The sequence below is a fragment of the Schistocerca cancellata genome, chromosome 2, assembly GCF_023864275.1.
Source record: "Schistocerca cancellata isolate TAMUIC-IGC-003103 chromosome 2, iqSchCanc2.1, whole genome shotgun sequence".
NCBI lineage: Eukaryota > Metazoa > Arthropoda > Insecta > Orthoptera > Acrididae > Schistocerca > Schistocerca cancellata.
The window spans coordinates 178,958,181-178,974,409 of record NC_064627.1 but is presented as its reverse complement, the minus strand read 5'-3'; positions in this window follow the sequence as shown (position 1 = coordinate 178,974,409).

Genomic DNA, 16,229 nt, shown 5'->3' with positions numbered 1-16,229 from the left:
GAGGGCATATCGTTTATATAAATAAGGAACAGGAGCGGCCACAACACTGATCCCTGGGGCACCTCCCACTTGACAGTACCCCACTCAGATCCCACATCACAGCCGTTATCAACATTGTGAATAATGACCTTTTACAGCCTGTTGCTAAAGTAAGAGGTGAACCAATTGTGAGCTTCTCCCCGTATTCCGTAATGGTCCAACTTCTGGAGCAATATTTTGTGATCAGCACAATCAAATGCCTTAGTTTAATCAAAAATTATGCCAAGCGTTCGAAACGTTTTGTTTAGCCCATCCAGTACCTCAAAGAGAAAAGAGAATATAGCATTTTCAGTTGTTAAACGACTTCTAAAGCCGAACTGTACATTTGATAGCATGTCGTATGATATAAAATGATCAATTATCTTTATATACACAGCCTTTTCAATAACTTTTGCAAGCACTGACGGTATAGAAATAGGTCTAAAATTATGTACATTATCCCTTTGTCCCTTTTTATAAAGCGGTTTTCCTACTGAATGCTTTAATCACTCAGGAAACTGAATATTCCTAAAGGAAAAATTACAAATATGGCTAAATACAGGGCTAACATGTGCAGCACAGTACTTTAATATTCTGATAGACACTCCATCATAACCATGAGAGTCCTTAGTCTTCAGTGATTTAATTATTTACACAATCTCCCTCTTGTATGTATCACAGAGGAGTATTTCAGACATCAATCTCGGAAAGGCATTTGCCAAGAAAGTTATATGATTTCCTGTAGAAAATAAATTTTTGTTTAATTCTCCAGCAATGCCCAGAAAACGATTGTTAAATACTGTACATATATCTGATTTATAAGTAACAGGAATATTTTTACTGCGAACTGATTTTAATCGTCAACCTTGTGCTGGTGACCAGACACTTCCTTCACAACTGACCGTTTGATTTTAATTTTATCCTGTGAATTAGCTATTCTATTTGCATACCACTTACTCTTTGCTTCCTAATAACATTGTTAAGCACTGTGTGAAAATATTTTGTTGGCGCCCACCTGCATTGGCAGAAATGTTCATTGTAATAAAATAATAGAAATCAGAAGCCGCACAGAATAATTTAAGTGTTCGTTTTTCCCGCATGTTTTGGGGAGTGGAACAGTAGAGAAATGGCTTCAAGATGGGTCGATGAACCCTTTCCGGGGCACATAGTTGTGAAGTGCAGAGTAATCATGCAATCGTAGACAATTCCTGTCAGGCGAGTGTGTGCAGCAGGTAGTTACAGATTTCTTCACGCAACATGATATGGTGTTTCACCAAAAGGGTATCTGAAACCTAGTGTGTCAATGAGATGATTGCTCAATGCTTTTACCTGGCTGGCATCGAACGACCTTTGAACGGAAACTTTTTGATCTCCCCTAACATATGTTAATGTTCATAGTGATACCAGCTGTGACACTGCGTTTTTCGTCCGTGTTTTGCCTGTACTGTAGCGTCTGTATGAAGTTAGATATTACTTTATTTGTTGCGCAGGTGCATTTTCTATTGTGTGCGGTGGTGGATGCTTTGCGCAGAGCAAGGAATCTGAGAAGATAAAATCGTTTTTTTAGAAGTGTCGGCTTTTTTAAGAAGTGCCCAGTGCTAGTTGTGGTTATAAGATGTTGGGATAGCGTAGCTAACGGTGATCTGCTTGACGTGGCTGCCCGGGGAGAGGCGACTTTCGCCTTGTCTTCTACCGCGAATTATGTCTCCTTCTTCATAATGCCCTAAGAGGCCGACTTACAAGGCCGGTATACACGTAGCGAGCGACCACCGCTAGTGGAGGAGCCGATAAACTAAGAACGTCCACGGTCTCTGCCATCGATGTGTCTTCGACCAATGACCGGGACAGATTTTTTTTGAAAGGTCACGGCCGATTTCATTCCCCATCCTCTTGCAGTCAAAGCTTATGCTTCGTCTCTAATGACATCGTACTTGACTGGACGTCAAACCATAATCTTCCTTCTACATCCAGATCTACATACATACTCCGCAATCCACCATACTGTGCGTGGCGGAGGGTACCTCAACCACAACTTGCATCTTCTCTCCCTGTTCCACTCCCAAACACAACGAGGTAAAAAAGACTGCCTATATGCCTCTGTACGAGCCCTAATCTCTCTTATCTTATCTTTGTAGTCTTTCCGCGAAATGTAAGTTGGCGGCAGTAAAATTGTACTACAGTCAGCCTCAAATGCTTGTTCTCTAAATTTCCTCACTAGCGATTAACGAAAAGAACTCCCACCCGAGTTCCTGAAACATTTCCGTAACACTCGCGTGATGATCAAACCTACCAGTAGCAAATCTAGCAGCCCGCATCTGAATTGCTTCTATGTCCTCCCTCAATCCGACCTGATAGGGATCCTTCCCTCTTCCTTGTCCAGCGATGGCAAAAAGAAAGACTAAGAAGATAAGGTATTGCTTCGCAAACATTCACCGACAAGCGAATAACGTTTTCAAAGAGCATACTACTTGCCATCCTCATCTCTTTCATCACTGTCGCATACGCATTCCGACACAAGAGATATTCATTAACCTGGTATTTATGCTCGTTTATAGAATTCAGTTGTCTGGCAGCTTCCTTTCCTGTAGCACCATACGAGAGTTCATGGTTCTTTTGTGAATTATTTTTGGAGCTTCCAACTAGAAACGACATTTTCATTCATCCTTGAGCTTAGTAATTTAATTATTAAGTCTATTGCGTGGATGCGTATTAACGAGAGAAAATTCCGCCCTTTGATAACTGCCTATGGTATAGTTCTATCGCCTTGATGATAGATATGGACTGTGACTGCTGTTTTCGGATGCGATCTGAGTTGGTGGCCCTTCGCTCAGTGCTCCACGTGGTGTGTTCCGGTTATGCAGCTTGAGGCTGTTGCCGATGTTGGGGGGTGGGAGGGGTGGTGGGGTTGGGGGGCTGGACGAGAGACATCCAGCACACCCACGGATTCTCTCATCAGTCCGCTACTGTGGCCACTCCAGTTTCTGCGTGCACTGATGTTGACCCCTCACCAGTGGTCGAGTTGGAGGTTGTTCCAAGGTGTGGAAGGCAGTGAAACACCTTCTGGGTGGTCAATGGAAAGACGTCTCAAGTTCATCTGACAAACAGGTTTCTGGCGCTGGCTGTAGCTGATGAAGATGCTGCATGTTTCAGAAGAAGCGCCCCACCATGCAAAATCGAGGCATTCACAGAGCTTGGAATAACTGGTAGTTGGGAGCTCCAGTGTTAAGCATGTAATGGGACCTCTTAGGGTTATAGCTGCCAAGGATGGGAAGAATACTGGTGTGTACTCTGTTATGTACATACCGAGGACGGGGAAGGGGGAAAGTCATCTCTGATGTGCAACAGTTCCTTCTAAATACCATGAAGAATATCTATATACCATTAGGAGCACAGCGTGGAGCGAACTGCAGATGATGGCTCATGTCGACATTAATGATGTGTGGATCGAGAGAGAGAGTTTATGGTTGCCATCGGCTATCTCAACTGGTAAAGACTGCCAGTCTTGCTTGCAAGATAAAGACAGGGCTCAATACATATAGCCTCGCTGACAGGACTAATTGCGGATATTTGGTACAGCGCCAAGTGGAGGTTCTGAAGCAGAGACCGAAGCAGTTCCGTGATGGTATAAGCTGCAGATTCTTCGACTTACCCCATAGAATGGTGAGGTATCGGTTAACGTTTAATAGATGAGGGGTCAATTAGACAAAGGAGGCGGCTGCACAGGTAGCAAAGGCTGTGTTGGAATGGACAGTTATTCAGGTTAGAGGTTCTTGGGATTACAGAAAGGGCTTCAAAGTGTGCAGATCAAACACAGGACGAGGGTAGACCTGGTAACCATGGGTATTATAGTTGAAAATTGTCGTATCTGTGTTGGCAAAGAACCAGGACACCAAGTAAGTGGAAAGCACTGAAGCTCAAATCGTTATAGGTACAGAATGCTGGCTCAAGCAAGAGATAATTTAGGGCGAATTTTTACAAATGTCCTAAAGGTGTTCAGAACGGACGGATTACATACATTTGGTGGTGGCATTTTGTTGCTGCGGTAGTTTATCTTGTAGCGAAATTGAAGTACATGGCTCTCGTGAGCTACTATCAGTAGAGGTTAATAATTCGTTTTATCAACCCCCTTAATCAGATAATACAGTTGCTGAAACAGTCAAACCAAATGATCACCTCAAATAGGTACTCCACTCACACAGTTACAGTGGGTGGTAACTTCAGTCTGCCCTCGATACGTATTGTCGAAAATACATGATGAAAGCCGGTGGTAGGTATAAAATTTAGTCCAAAATTGAGGTAAATCCTTCCTTCGAAAATTATTTTGTGCAATGTTGTACATTTTGAGGACACAACCATTCTTGTATGTGGTAAAGTGAGATTAACTTGATCCATAAGAAGGTAAATGTAATTGTCGTGTGATACGGGCCTCCCGTCGAGCAGACCGTTAGGGGGGGGGGGGGTGCAAGTCTTTCGATTTGACGCCACTTCGGTGACTTGCGCGTCGATGGGGATGAAATGATTATGATTAGGACAACACAACAAGTCCCTGAGTGGAGAAAATCTCCGACCCAGCTGGGAATCGAACCCGGGCCCTTAGGATTGACATTCTGTCGCGCTGACCACTCAGCTATCGGGGATGGACATAAGAAAATGAGGCAGCTGAATGAAAAACGTGTTTAGTAATACACTGCAAAAGCTAGTCATCTAGGTACAAGCAGTTAGATGCGTAGTAAACGGGCTAAATTTCTAAGAATTCTATAAACATTAACCACAGCTCTGTTACAAACAGTCGGCTAGCTCCCAATTGGTGCTGTGAAAATTATTATTATTTCCCATGTAGCCCCGGCGCTGGCATACAGAATCCCTGCACATTGGTACAACGCTGGAGGTGTGATTTAGCCCTGCTGATATACTGTATATCGCTTGGGATTTAAGCCAGCTTTAGCCCTTTCGCAGAACGCCATCCAAGAAAATTGCTCCCAAGGGACCCCTCCAACAGGAAAAAAGAGATGAAGCAGGGGTAGAGGAGGAGAGAAAGTAGACGAAACAGAGAGAAGCAAAGCTGGCTAAAACCGAAAATACGTTCAGCCGAAATTTTTACGATGGACCTAAACGTTTTCTGAAAGGATAGATTGAATATAATTTGTGTGGTTTACTGCTGTGAGAAGTAGTTTACCTTGTAATGAAACTGATGTAAATAGATGCTATGAGTTAGTATGTATAGAGGTTATACTTGAAACAGGAATAAATTGATAATTGGTTCTTTTTACCGGCCCACCTACTCAGGTGACACTGTATATATAGAAATTTTCAGTCTCGTTTCAAATGGGTGCTCCACTCACATAATTATAGTTGGTTGTGACATCAATCTATCCTCGATATGCTTGCGAAAACACATTTTTAAAGCCCTCGGTAGGCATAAAACATCGACCGAAATTGTACATGCTTCCACAGAAAATTTTTTTTCAGTGGTTAGTTCAGGATCCGAGTCTAAGTGTAAATGGTTGCGAAGACATATTTGACCTGTTGGCAACAAATAATACTGAGCCAACAGGGACCATCATGACGGATACAGAATAAGAATTCTATAAACAACCTTGTTGTAGAGTGAATACTGTAGCATCCAAACCCACCAACAGTAAACGCATAGTTGTATCCATTTTGGTTGGAGAACATCGCAGCTATCTTCGTAAACTACACTGTAGGGAATACTGAAACTCGCCACAAGTTTTCTTAGAAATATTTTATTGTACCATTATTAGTTTCAGGCCTGAGCCCATCGTCATATGGTAGCGTTGACGTCTTGCAAGTTTTACATTTGTGTTTTCCTAAAAAGTCTTCCTTTACATATTTCAAGACAGAGGTTTGGTTTTCTTTTACAATTCATACTGATCCATGATTCAGGTCATCCTTCTGAAGCCGATTACTGTATTCATCTCTTGGTCTCCGTCTACGATTTTTATCTGCCATAATTTCCTTCACAGATAAACCCATGATCCGTTAGTGGCTCAGAATGTGTCCTACCAACTGATCCCTTCTTCTATTCGGGTTGCGCCACAAATTTCTTTTCTCGCCAGTTCTATGCAGTAACTCCTCATTAGTTACGTGATCTACCCTCCTAATCTTCCGTATTCTTCTGTAGCAACAAATCTCAGAAGCTTGTCTAAACTGTTTATCGTCCATTTTTCACTTCCATACATGGCTATGATTCTTACAAATACGTTCAGGAAAGGCTTCCTGACACTTAAATCTACATTCGATGTTAGCAAATTTCTCTTCTTCAGAAACGCTTCCATTGTCAGTCTACATTTTATATCCTCTCTAATTCGGCCATCATCAGTTATTATACTGGCTGCCCAAATAGTAGAACTCATCTACTACTTTGTGTCATGTTTCCTAATCTAATTCCCTTACCATCCCCTGATTTAATCCTTCTGCATTCCATTGATTTTCTTTTGTTGATGTTCATCTTATATCCTCCTTTCAACACACTGTCCATTCCGTTCAACTTTTCCTCCAAGTCTTTTGCTGTCTCTGACACAATTACAAAGTCATCAGCAAAGAGTTTTTATTTATTCTCCCCGAACTTTAATTTCTATTCCATATTTTCCGTTGTGTGTGTCCGTGTGTGTATGTGTGTGTGTGTGTGTGTGTGTGTGTATGTGTGAGTAGTGAACCGAGGACCTAGAAACGAAGAAGAGGATTCGTCCCGCTGTAGCTCTCAGTGGTTCACAACCCAAAACAGGCCACAGCAGTCCACCCACCTCACCGCCGCCCCATACCAAACCCAGGGTTACTGTGCGGTTCGGCCCCCAGTGGAACCCCCGGGACGTCTCATACAAGACGAGTGTAACCCCAATGTTGGCGTGGTAGAGTAATTATGGTGTACGGGTAAGTGGAGACTGTTTGCGCAGCAATCGCCGACATAGTGTAACTGATGCAGAATAAGGGGAACCAGCCCGCATTCGCCGAGGCAGATGGCACGCTGGACCTCACCACTAATCCACCTGGCGGGTTCGTGCCAAGGACCGGCACGCCTCACGCTATCACACTCGGGAAGCAGCGCGTTAGACCGCGCGGCTAGCCGAGCGGGCTTTTTCTTCCTTTGGTTTCATTTACTGCTTGGTCAATGTACGACTGAATAACATCAAGGATAGGCTACAACGCCATCTCATTCCCTTCTCAACCACTACTCCCTTTTCATGCCCCTCAACCCTGGTTTCTGTCCAAATTCTAAATAGCCCCTGCTACTTTCAGAATTTCAAAGTTTTCTGTGTGTCTACAAGTGATATAAATGTAGTTTTGGTGTTCCTTAACCTACTTTCTAAGTTAAGTCGTAGGGTCAGTATAGCCTCACGTGTTCCCATATTTCTCCAGAATACAAATTGGTCTTCCTTGAGGTTGGCTTCTTCCACTTTTTCCATTCTTCTGTAAAGAATTAGTGTTAGTATTTTGCAACCTTTAATTATTAATGTGGTAGCGTGGTAATACTTACACCTGTCAGCACCTGCTTTCTTTGGAGTTGCAGTTATTATATTCTTCTTGAAGTCGGACGTATTTCACCTGTCTCATACACCACACGCAAAAGTTCTCTCATCACTGGTTCTCCCAAGGTTATAAATAGTTCTGATGGAATGTCATCTACTACAGCGGTCTTGTTTCAATTTAGACAGTTCAGTGTTCTATTAAATACTTCCCCGATATAAGTGTCGCAAAATAATCATGACGCGAAAATTAGAGAAACTGAGTGTCATATGGAGCTTTTCCGGCAGTTATTTTCCTCACGCCCCTTTCGTGAATTCGGGGGGGTTGTGTAAGACAGTACCCTCCACCACACACCGTAAGGTGGCTTGCGGAGTATAGAAGTAGATGTAGATATGTAGATGTAAAAGACGTACTTCACCCACAAAGGAGGTAGCCTGCAAAATCCTCATTTCACCGATACTTGGATATTGCTCGTCAGTCTGGTACCTAGCCCCCAAAAGGGTTAATAGAGGACGTACAGAAGGTCCAAAGAAGGACATCGCGTTTTGCCATAGAGTAGTTTAGTACGCTCGAAATCATTACAGAGATGTTCATCCAACTCCAGTGGCAGATGTTTCAAGAGCGACGTTACGTAGCACTGTGGGATTTACAGTTACAATTCCGAGAGCGTGCTTGCCTAGAAGAGTCAGTACGTATGCTGTTTCTTCCTACGTCTATCTCGCTAAAAGACCATGGACGTAACATTAGAGAGATACGGCTCACACGAAGGGGTGCTAACAGTCTTTCTCCTAGCGCACCACGTGCAACTGGAACAGGAGAGTCACAGAAGCCATTACATGAGGTTCAAAAAATGTTTTTCACGTCAATTACATAATTATTATCAGTTATAGCACTTTCCTTTAGGCTGATGTATCCACTAGGATGAAGATGTTCACTTGACTGAAACACAAATGTTTTTCCCAGATCTTTCCGGCAGTGAAACCGGTAGTTCCTGGTATTAGCGTTCGCATACAAACAGAAGAGAGCGATGGCAGTCTCTAATTTATAATATATAGTAAGGTAATGGAAGATATTTGTACACGTACAGGTTCTGGTCAAACTTCGCTGGCCGGAGTGTCCGAGTGGCTCTAGGCGCTACAGTCTGGAACCGCGCGACCGCTACGGTCGCAGGTTCGAATCCTGCCTCGGGCATGGATGTGTGTGATGTCCTTAGGTTAGTTAGGTTTAAGTAGTTCTAAGTTCTAGGGGACTGATGACCTCGGAAGTTAAGCCCCATAGTGCTCAGAGCCATTTTTCAAACTTCGCTGCTCTCTGGAATTGCGGTGGCTGCTTAGTGCTTTCCCCGCTAGGTGCCGCCTCCTGTGTATCTCGCCTGCTTGTAGCTGCCATAATTGACACAAGATGTCATTCAGAACGCCAATAAAATGTGTAATAGATAACAATAAGCATAGTGCACACTGGTCATTAGTATAATCAAAAATTATATCGTCTATGCTTCCTCGTGAATCAGTCTGCATAGGATGTTCGAAAACCCCTTTAAAAACCTGTTTGACTTGTACAGGGGAGAGAGTGCATAATATTTTGAACGGGAACCCATGTTCGGACCTGTTGTCCAAGGACTCTACAGAAGGACATAGTTACAAGCACCGGCGTCTGTATATGTATGGATATACAGTGTGATTCTGTGATAATGTTACAATCTTTCTAGGATGATGGAGAAGGATAATTATATCAATTTGAGGTAAGGGCCCTGTATTGGAAACGAAGGAATTGAAAGTTATAAGCGAAAGCGTTCTGAGGAGGAAATGTTCAAATGTGTGTGAAATCTTATGGGACTTAACTGCTAGGGTCATCAGTCCCGAAGCTTGCACACTACTTAACCTAAATTATCCTGAGGACAAACACACATACCCATGCCCGAGGGAAGATTCGAACCTCCGCCAGGACCAGCCTCACAGTCCATGACTACAGCGCCCCAGACCGCTCGGCTGATCCCGCGCGGCGAAACTGTTCCAATACCTCACACAGGGAATACACGTACCAGTACTGTTATTACTAAGAGTGTAGGGTAGGTAACTTTCAGAGGTGGCAGTATGAACCAAATCAAAGACAAAATGTCCCAAAAAGATGGGCTCTAAAATTCATACTTCAGGAGCTATGAGCACTTGTCCATCTTCACTACCGTGAAACACATCTCTACTGAACAAGTACTCATGTCTCTTAAGGTATCCATTTTAGAGCCCATGTCTGCTGAAATTTTTTCTTGTTCTTGTCCATACTACCACCTATGAAAAATGTCTACCCTACAGTCTTAGCAGCAACAGTACCAGTACATGTATTCCACTTTTCAGAGGTACCAGAACGGTTTTCGCTTATAGCTTTCGGTTCGTTCGTTTCCGGTACAGGGACCCTTACCTCAAATTGATACATTTATCTCTATCTATCATCGTAGAAGGTGTTCAACATCATCATGTAATCACCCTTTGTATACAGTAAATACAGTTACAGGTGGCGGCGCTTATAAATTTGACGCTCTGTAGCGTTGTTGGATGACGTTGGGATACGTAATATACAAAATATTACGTATTCACTCCCCTCTACAAGTCCTAGAAGTTTATAACGGGGACTTCCGAACACCTTTTATATTAGTGACAAACGTATCAGTATTCTTACTGTAGTTGCAACGAGTGACAACCGCCTTGCCGCAGTATTTCCCTTCAGCGCTGTCGGGCTTGGGTAACACTTGGATGAGTGACCGTCCCGTCTGCCGACGCTGTTGGCAAACGGGGTACACTGAGCCGTTGTGAGTCAAACTGAGGAGCTAATTGATTGAGAAGTAGCGGCTCTTGTCGCGAAAACACAACGACTGGGAGAGCGGTGTGCCGACCACAGGCATCTCCGTATCCGCATCCAATGACGCCTACAAGCTGAGGATGACACAGGGACCGGTCAGTACCGTTACGGTCTTTCGGGGCGAGTTTGGATGGAGTTTAGGATTTTTTTTTTTTAGTTGCTATGAATAGCAATAACAAAGAGAGAGAGAGAGTGAGAAATGAGGCGCGGGACGACATATAAGGAGTCTTCAAGTGAAAACAATACAGATGGATGAATAGTAAGTAAACTGTTCACTATTACAAAAGTATACGCCATAACTGTTGATACATTTATCCCTTCCGGCCGCTGTGGCCAAGCGGTTCTAGGCGCTTCAGTCCGGAACCGCGCTACTGCTACGGTCGCAGGTTCGAATCCTGCTTCGGGCATAGATGTGTGTGGTCTCCTTTGGTTAGTTAGGTTTAAGTAATTCTAAGACTAGGGGACTGATGAACTCAGATGTTCAGTCCCATAGTGCTTAGATCCATTTGAACATTTATGCCACTGTGTGACAAGACGGTCAACGCCTTAATGGAAAAATGTTTGGGGGCTGCCTTCACAACCATTATTGTACTCAGGCGTGCACCACTTCGTCCGAGGCAAACCAACTGCTACAAATGTCTTTTTTCAGGTCTCCAAAATACGGAAATCGCATTGGGGCAGAAGTCAGGACTGTAAGGAAGAAATGAAAGGGCTCCTGTGCGAAACTTCTGCAGCATAGTCGAAAAAACGTAGGCAACATGTGGTAGGGTATTATCATGCTACAGAATGATCCCGTTTGTCAACATTCTTGATGGACAGTCCGTCCGTCAATACTCCATGTGGACACTATGCAGAAATTGCAGCATGCCATGGAGTCCAGACGCCCTGCAATATTGATGGACAGGACCGTTCTGTTACAGGACTATTCCCGCCCATAATTTGCCAAGGTTGTTTCGATTACGCAGCAGAAGTTTCGCTGGAAAGCCCTTGCACATCTTCTACACAATGCCGATCACTCCCCATGCAATTACCATATTTTTATCTCCCCGATGAAAGACATTCGTGGTCGCCGATTTGCTTGGGACGAAGAAGTGCACGCCTAGGTACAATTGTGACTCTGTAGGCAAAAGCAAACATTTTCCCATGAAGACAATGGCCACCTTGTCTCACAGAGGGATAAATTTGTTAAAAATTGTGGCAATTACTTTTGAAATAATAATCATTTTACTTACTTTTTTCGTCTGTTTTATTTTCATTGGACTGCCTCACTTATATGTACAGGATGCACTTCGGTAATATCTGTGGTACATATAACATTGTTGCTTCATTTCACTATCAGTCGACGACGATTAAAAAGAAATGAAAAATTAAGCGATTTATGCATCATTTCAGTAAAAGAGTGTTGTATTGCTTAAGTCTAAACAGTTGACAGCTAATGACGAAACGAAAGAAGGAAGGAACAGAAACTTTGAGTAGCTAGACTCCATATTACAGCTCTACGGTGATAATACTGCGTGCCTTAAAACATTCATTTTAAGGTGAAGCGCCAAAGAAACTGGTTTAGACATCCGTATTCAAACACAGAGATACGTAAACAGGCAGAATACGGCGCTGCTGTCAGCAACGTCTGTTAAGACAACAAGTGTCTGGCGCAGTTGTTAGATCGGTTACTGCTGCTACAATTGCAGGTTACCATGATCTGAATAAGTTTTAACGTGGTTCTACAGCTTGCGCTCGAGCGGTGGGACACAGCATCTCCGAGGTAGCGATGAAGTGAGGATTTTCCCGTAACACCATTTCACGAGTGTCCCGTGAGTATCAGGAATCCGGTAAAACATCAAATCTCCGACATCGCTGCGGCCGGAAAGAGATCCTACAAGAACGGGACCAACGACGACTGAAAAGAATCGATCAAAGTGACAGAAGTGCAACCCTTCCGCAAATTGGTGTAGATTTCAATGCTCGGCCATCAACAAGTGTCAGCGCGCGAACCATTCAACGAACCATCATCGGTATGGGCTTTCGGAGCCGAAGGTACACTCCTGTACTCTTGCTGACCGCATGACATAAAGCTTCACGCTTCACCTGGGCCCGTCAACGCCGACATTGGAATGTTAATGATTGGAAGCATGTTGCCTGGTCAGATGAGTCTCGTTTCAAATTGTATCGAGCGGATGGACGTGACAGGTATGGGGACAGCCTCATGAATCCATGGACCCTGCATGATAGCAGGGGACTGTTCAAGCTGGTGGAGGCTCTGTAACGGTGTGGGGCGTGTGCAGTTGGAGTGATATGGGACTCCTCATAAGTCTAGATACAACTGTGACAGGTGACACGTAAATAAGCGTCCTGTCTTATCACATGCATCCATTCACGTCCATTGTGCATTCTGACCTACTTGGGCAATTCCAATAGGAAATCCGACACTCCACGGGTCCAGAATTGCTACAGAGTGGCTCCAGGAACACTGTTCTGAGTTTAAACACTTCCTCTGGCTATCAAACTCCTCGGACATGAACATTATGAGCATATCTGGAATGTCTTGCAATGTGCTGTTCAGAAGAGATCTCCTACCGCTCTTACTCTTACAGATTTATGGACTTCCAGGATTCATACTGTCAGTTCCCTCCAGTGCTACTCCAGACATTATTCGAGTCAATGCCACATCGTGTTGTGGCACTTCTGTGTGCTCGCGGGGCCATACACGATAGTAGACAGATGTACCAGTTTCTTTGGCTCTTCACTCTACAGTACGTACATGTATAGGTTACGCTTTTGTAATATCTGCTGTAGATATAACATTATTTCTTCATTTCACTATCATTTGACGATTAACAAAGAGATAAAAAATTAACCTATTTATGCGTCATTTCAGTAAAAGTGTGTTTATATTGCTTCACTCAAAACACGTTGACAGACAATGACGAAATAATAGGGTGGAACAGAAACTTTGAGTAGCTAGACTACATTTCGTGGCTATGTTGTGATAATACTGCGTAGCTTAAAAGATTTGTTTTATCTTGTAAGCGGGGGCGCGCATTCGGTGGCCCATCATCTGATGCTTAATTTTCTAGTCGGTGATCTTGCAAGAATCATCACGCTTTTTGACAAAGCATATCTAATTGTGGTTCTGGTATTCATTTGGACAGTTCTATCACCGAGTGAACAACACGACCTCGTTGTTGTCTCAATTTTAGTGAAAAGTATGCAGGATCACAACTGTATCGAATGGAAGACGTTTAACGCAGGAATTGGTGCGAAGTGGGAAACGGTACCCAGTGCGCTTTGTCTATCTACTTTAAGAGTATTGTTCCATTTATATTTTCCTTGTGCCTTACCACCGAGACTATTGGCGGCGTAACAACTCCGCTTGTGTGATCTTCCGAAATTTCAAGTGTCGGTCTAATTCACATTTTTAATCCCCACATCGAGAGTTGTCGCCGTGATGAATTAAATTCTCCCCCGTATTTGGCGCCGATCGATGTGGCGGCGTGAATGGTCGTCACGGATCTGCCATTCCCCTTCACTCACTCTCTCCCCGCCTCCCTCTGTCACACACACACACACACACACACACACACATACACACACACACACACACGTGAAGGCTGGACCAGCGAACACAGCCCATGGCGTCGCTGGCGCGTTAGCTTTATTATCAATTAACTGGCAGGCAGGCCATTACCACCACAGCTTCTCCTCTACCCCCTCCCCCTCCTCCCCTCCCCTCCTCTTCCCTCTCCAGGAGATCTGTACGGCGCACACACACACACACACACACACACACACTGCCCCAGCTCCGTTGTCCAGCCCCCCTCCCCTCCCCGCCACCGCTGAAATATGTAATACCTGCAGCTGACTGCGCCGCGCGCGGTTCGATGTGCGTTACGGCCAAACAAAAAAACTCCTCCGGCCGTATGTGGTCGAATCGATAATCGACTACGCTCGCACGCGCGCGATAGCCGTACGTCCCAGTTGCCAGGAGGTGGCTCGCTGTTCGTTTGCACTCTTGGCTGACCTATTTTTTTCCACCCTTCTCTCTTTTGTCCTCCGAAAATTGAAGTCGTTTATGGATTCTGGATATGGTTTTCGTTGGCCAGGCGCTTTCCACTCGGCGCTATCGCTGGATGTATAAATCGAACGAGGGCTGGTCGATTATGTGTCTCGTACAGTAGCACGCAGGAGCAGGAGTTGCCACACACGCTCAGTAGGCGTCAAACAGGGTAAACTACAACTATAATTCAGCCACACAGACAATTTATAGCTTACATTAATCAGTACTAAATAAACTAAAACTATGTTCTGCTTCAGTCTCGCATTGTAAGCCTGCACCTCGCTGACGTTGTGGTCAGTGGAAATATTAACCATATATACTAGTTACTGTAAAATAAACCATGTCAACTAGTTATTTTAAAACAATAAAGATAAATCATGATACAACCAAAAGTCGACCTATAGAGTTATTCATAAGAATCTACAGATTTTCAGACGGTTGGGTGGTTGGTTGTTTATTTGTTTGGTTGGTTTATTTGGAGGAGGGGACCAAACAGCGAGGTCATGGGTCCCATCTGATTAGTGAAGAATGAGGAAGGAAGCCGGCCGTGCACTGTCAAAGGATCCATCTCGGAATTTGCTCGAAGCTCTTTAGTGAAATTACGAAAAACCTGAATGAGCATGGCCGGACGCGGATTTGAACCGAGGTCCTCCCGGGTACGAGTCCATTGTGCTAAACACTGCACCACCTCGCTCTGTGTTTCAGATACTGCTGTGCGAAAACTAAAAGACACACAGAAAAATAACATGTACCAGTATATAGAAAACCACTCGAAGTATCGATTCGTAATAATCGCCTTTCCGTAGTTACACTAATTGGCACGTTTGCCGGATCCTGTAGAAAAATCATCTGCTCCCTCCTGTCCAGAGGTGCGTTCTACCAAAATTGGGATTCGGTGGTTTTGATACAGTACGTAAATGACGTAGTGAATGACAGGATTACCGGTGGTATTGGTTGGGAAAGAAGCATAAATGAACGTTTCAGATTGGAATTGGAAGCCGACGACTTCTCTCTCTCTCTCTCTCTCTCTCTTTTTCCCCACATAATTACAACAGTACGTCATTCACTGTTAGTCCATTGCGTATTTTATATCCTTACAAAATACAAATTGTATTTTATAAGTAAAAAACCAGTTCTAATATAGCTACTGCGCTTTCGCGTAATCAAAACAATTACTTTCGATGTAAATACAGTTTGCATGCAATAAGAAAAAAATCTGTATGATTGTGATTATTTTGTGATCAACAGAAAGTTCTTCATCAAAGATTAAAGGCAAGAGTTTTCTGTTGTACCTGATAAGTGCGAAATTTGTTTAGCAATAACAAAAATATGTTCATATAAGTTCAACGAAGAATTTAAGCGATGTTTTGCATTTTTTTGTATTTCACCTTTATTTGATGAATTTGCGTTTTCTAGCTCTGTGTGATAACTCTGTATCTTTTAATTTTTTTTTACTATAGCAATTTTAGAATAAAATCTGAATCAAAAAATGACAGTTTCTATTTTGCTATAAATAGTATTTATTTTTAAGTAAAACGGTTCAAATGGCTCTGAGCAGTATGGGACGTATATCTGAGGTCATCAGTCCCCTAGAACTTAGAACTACTTAAACATAACTAACCTAAGGACATCGCACGTATCCATGCCCGAGGCAGGATTCGAACCTGCGACCGTAGCGGTCACGTGGTTGCAGACTGAAGTGCCTAGAACCTGTCGGCCACAACAGCAGGCTTTAAGTAAAAGACATGAGAATATCTATGCAGGACAAAAACGTAGTATTTTTTGGTAGTATATTTATATATCCGCACTCAGTTTCTGT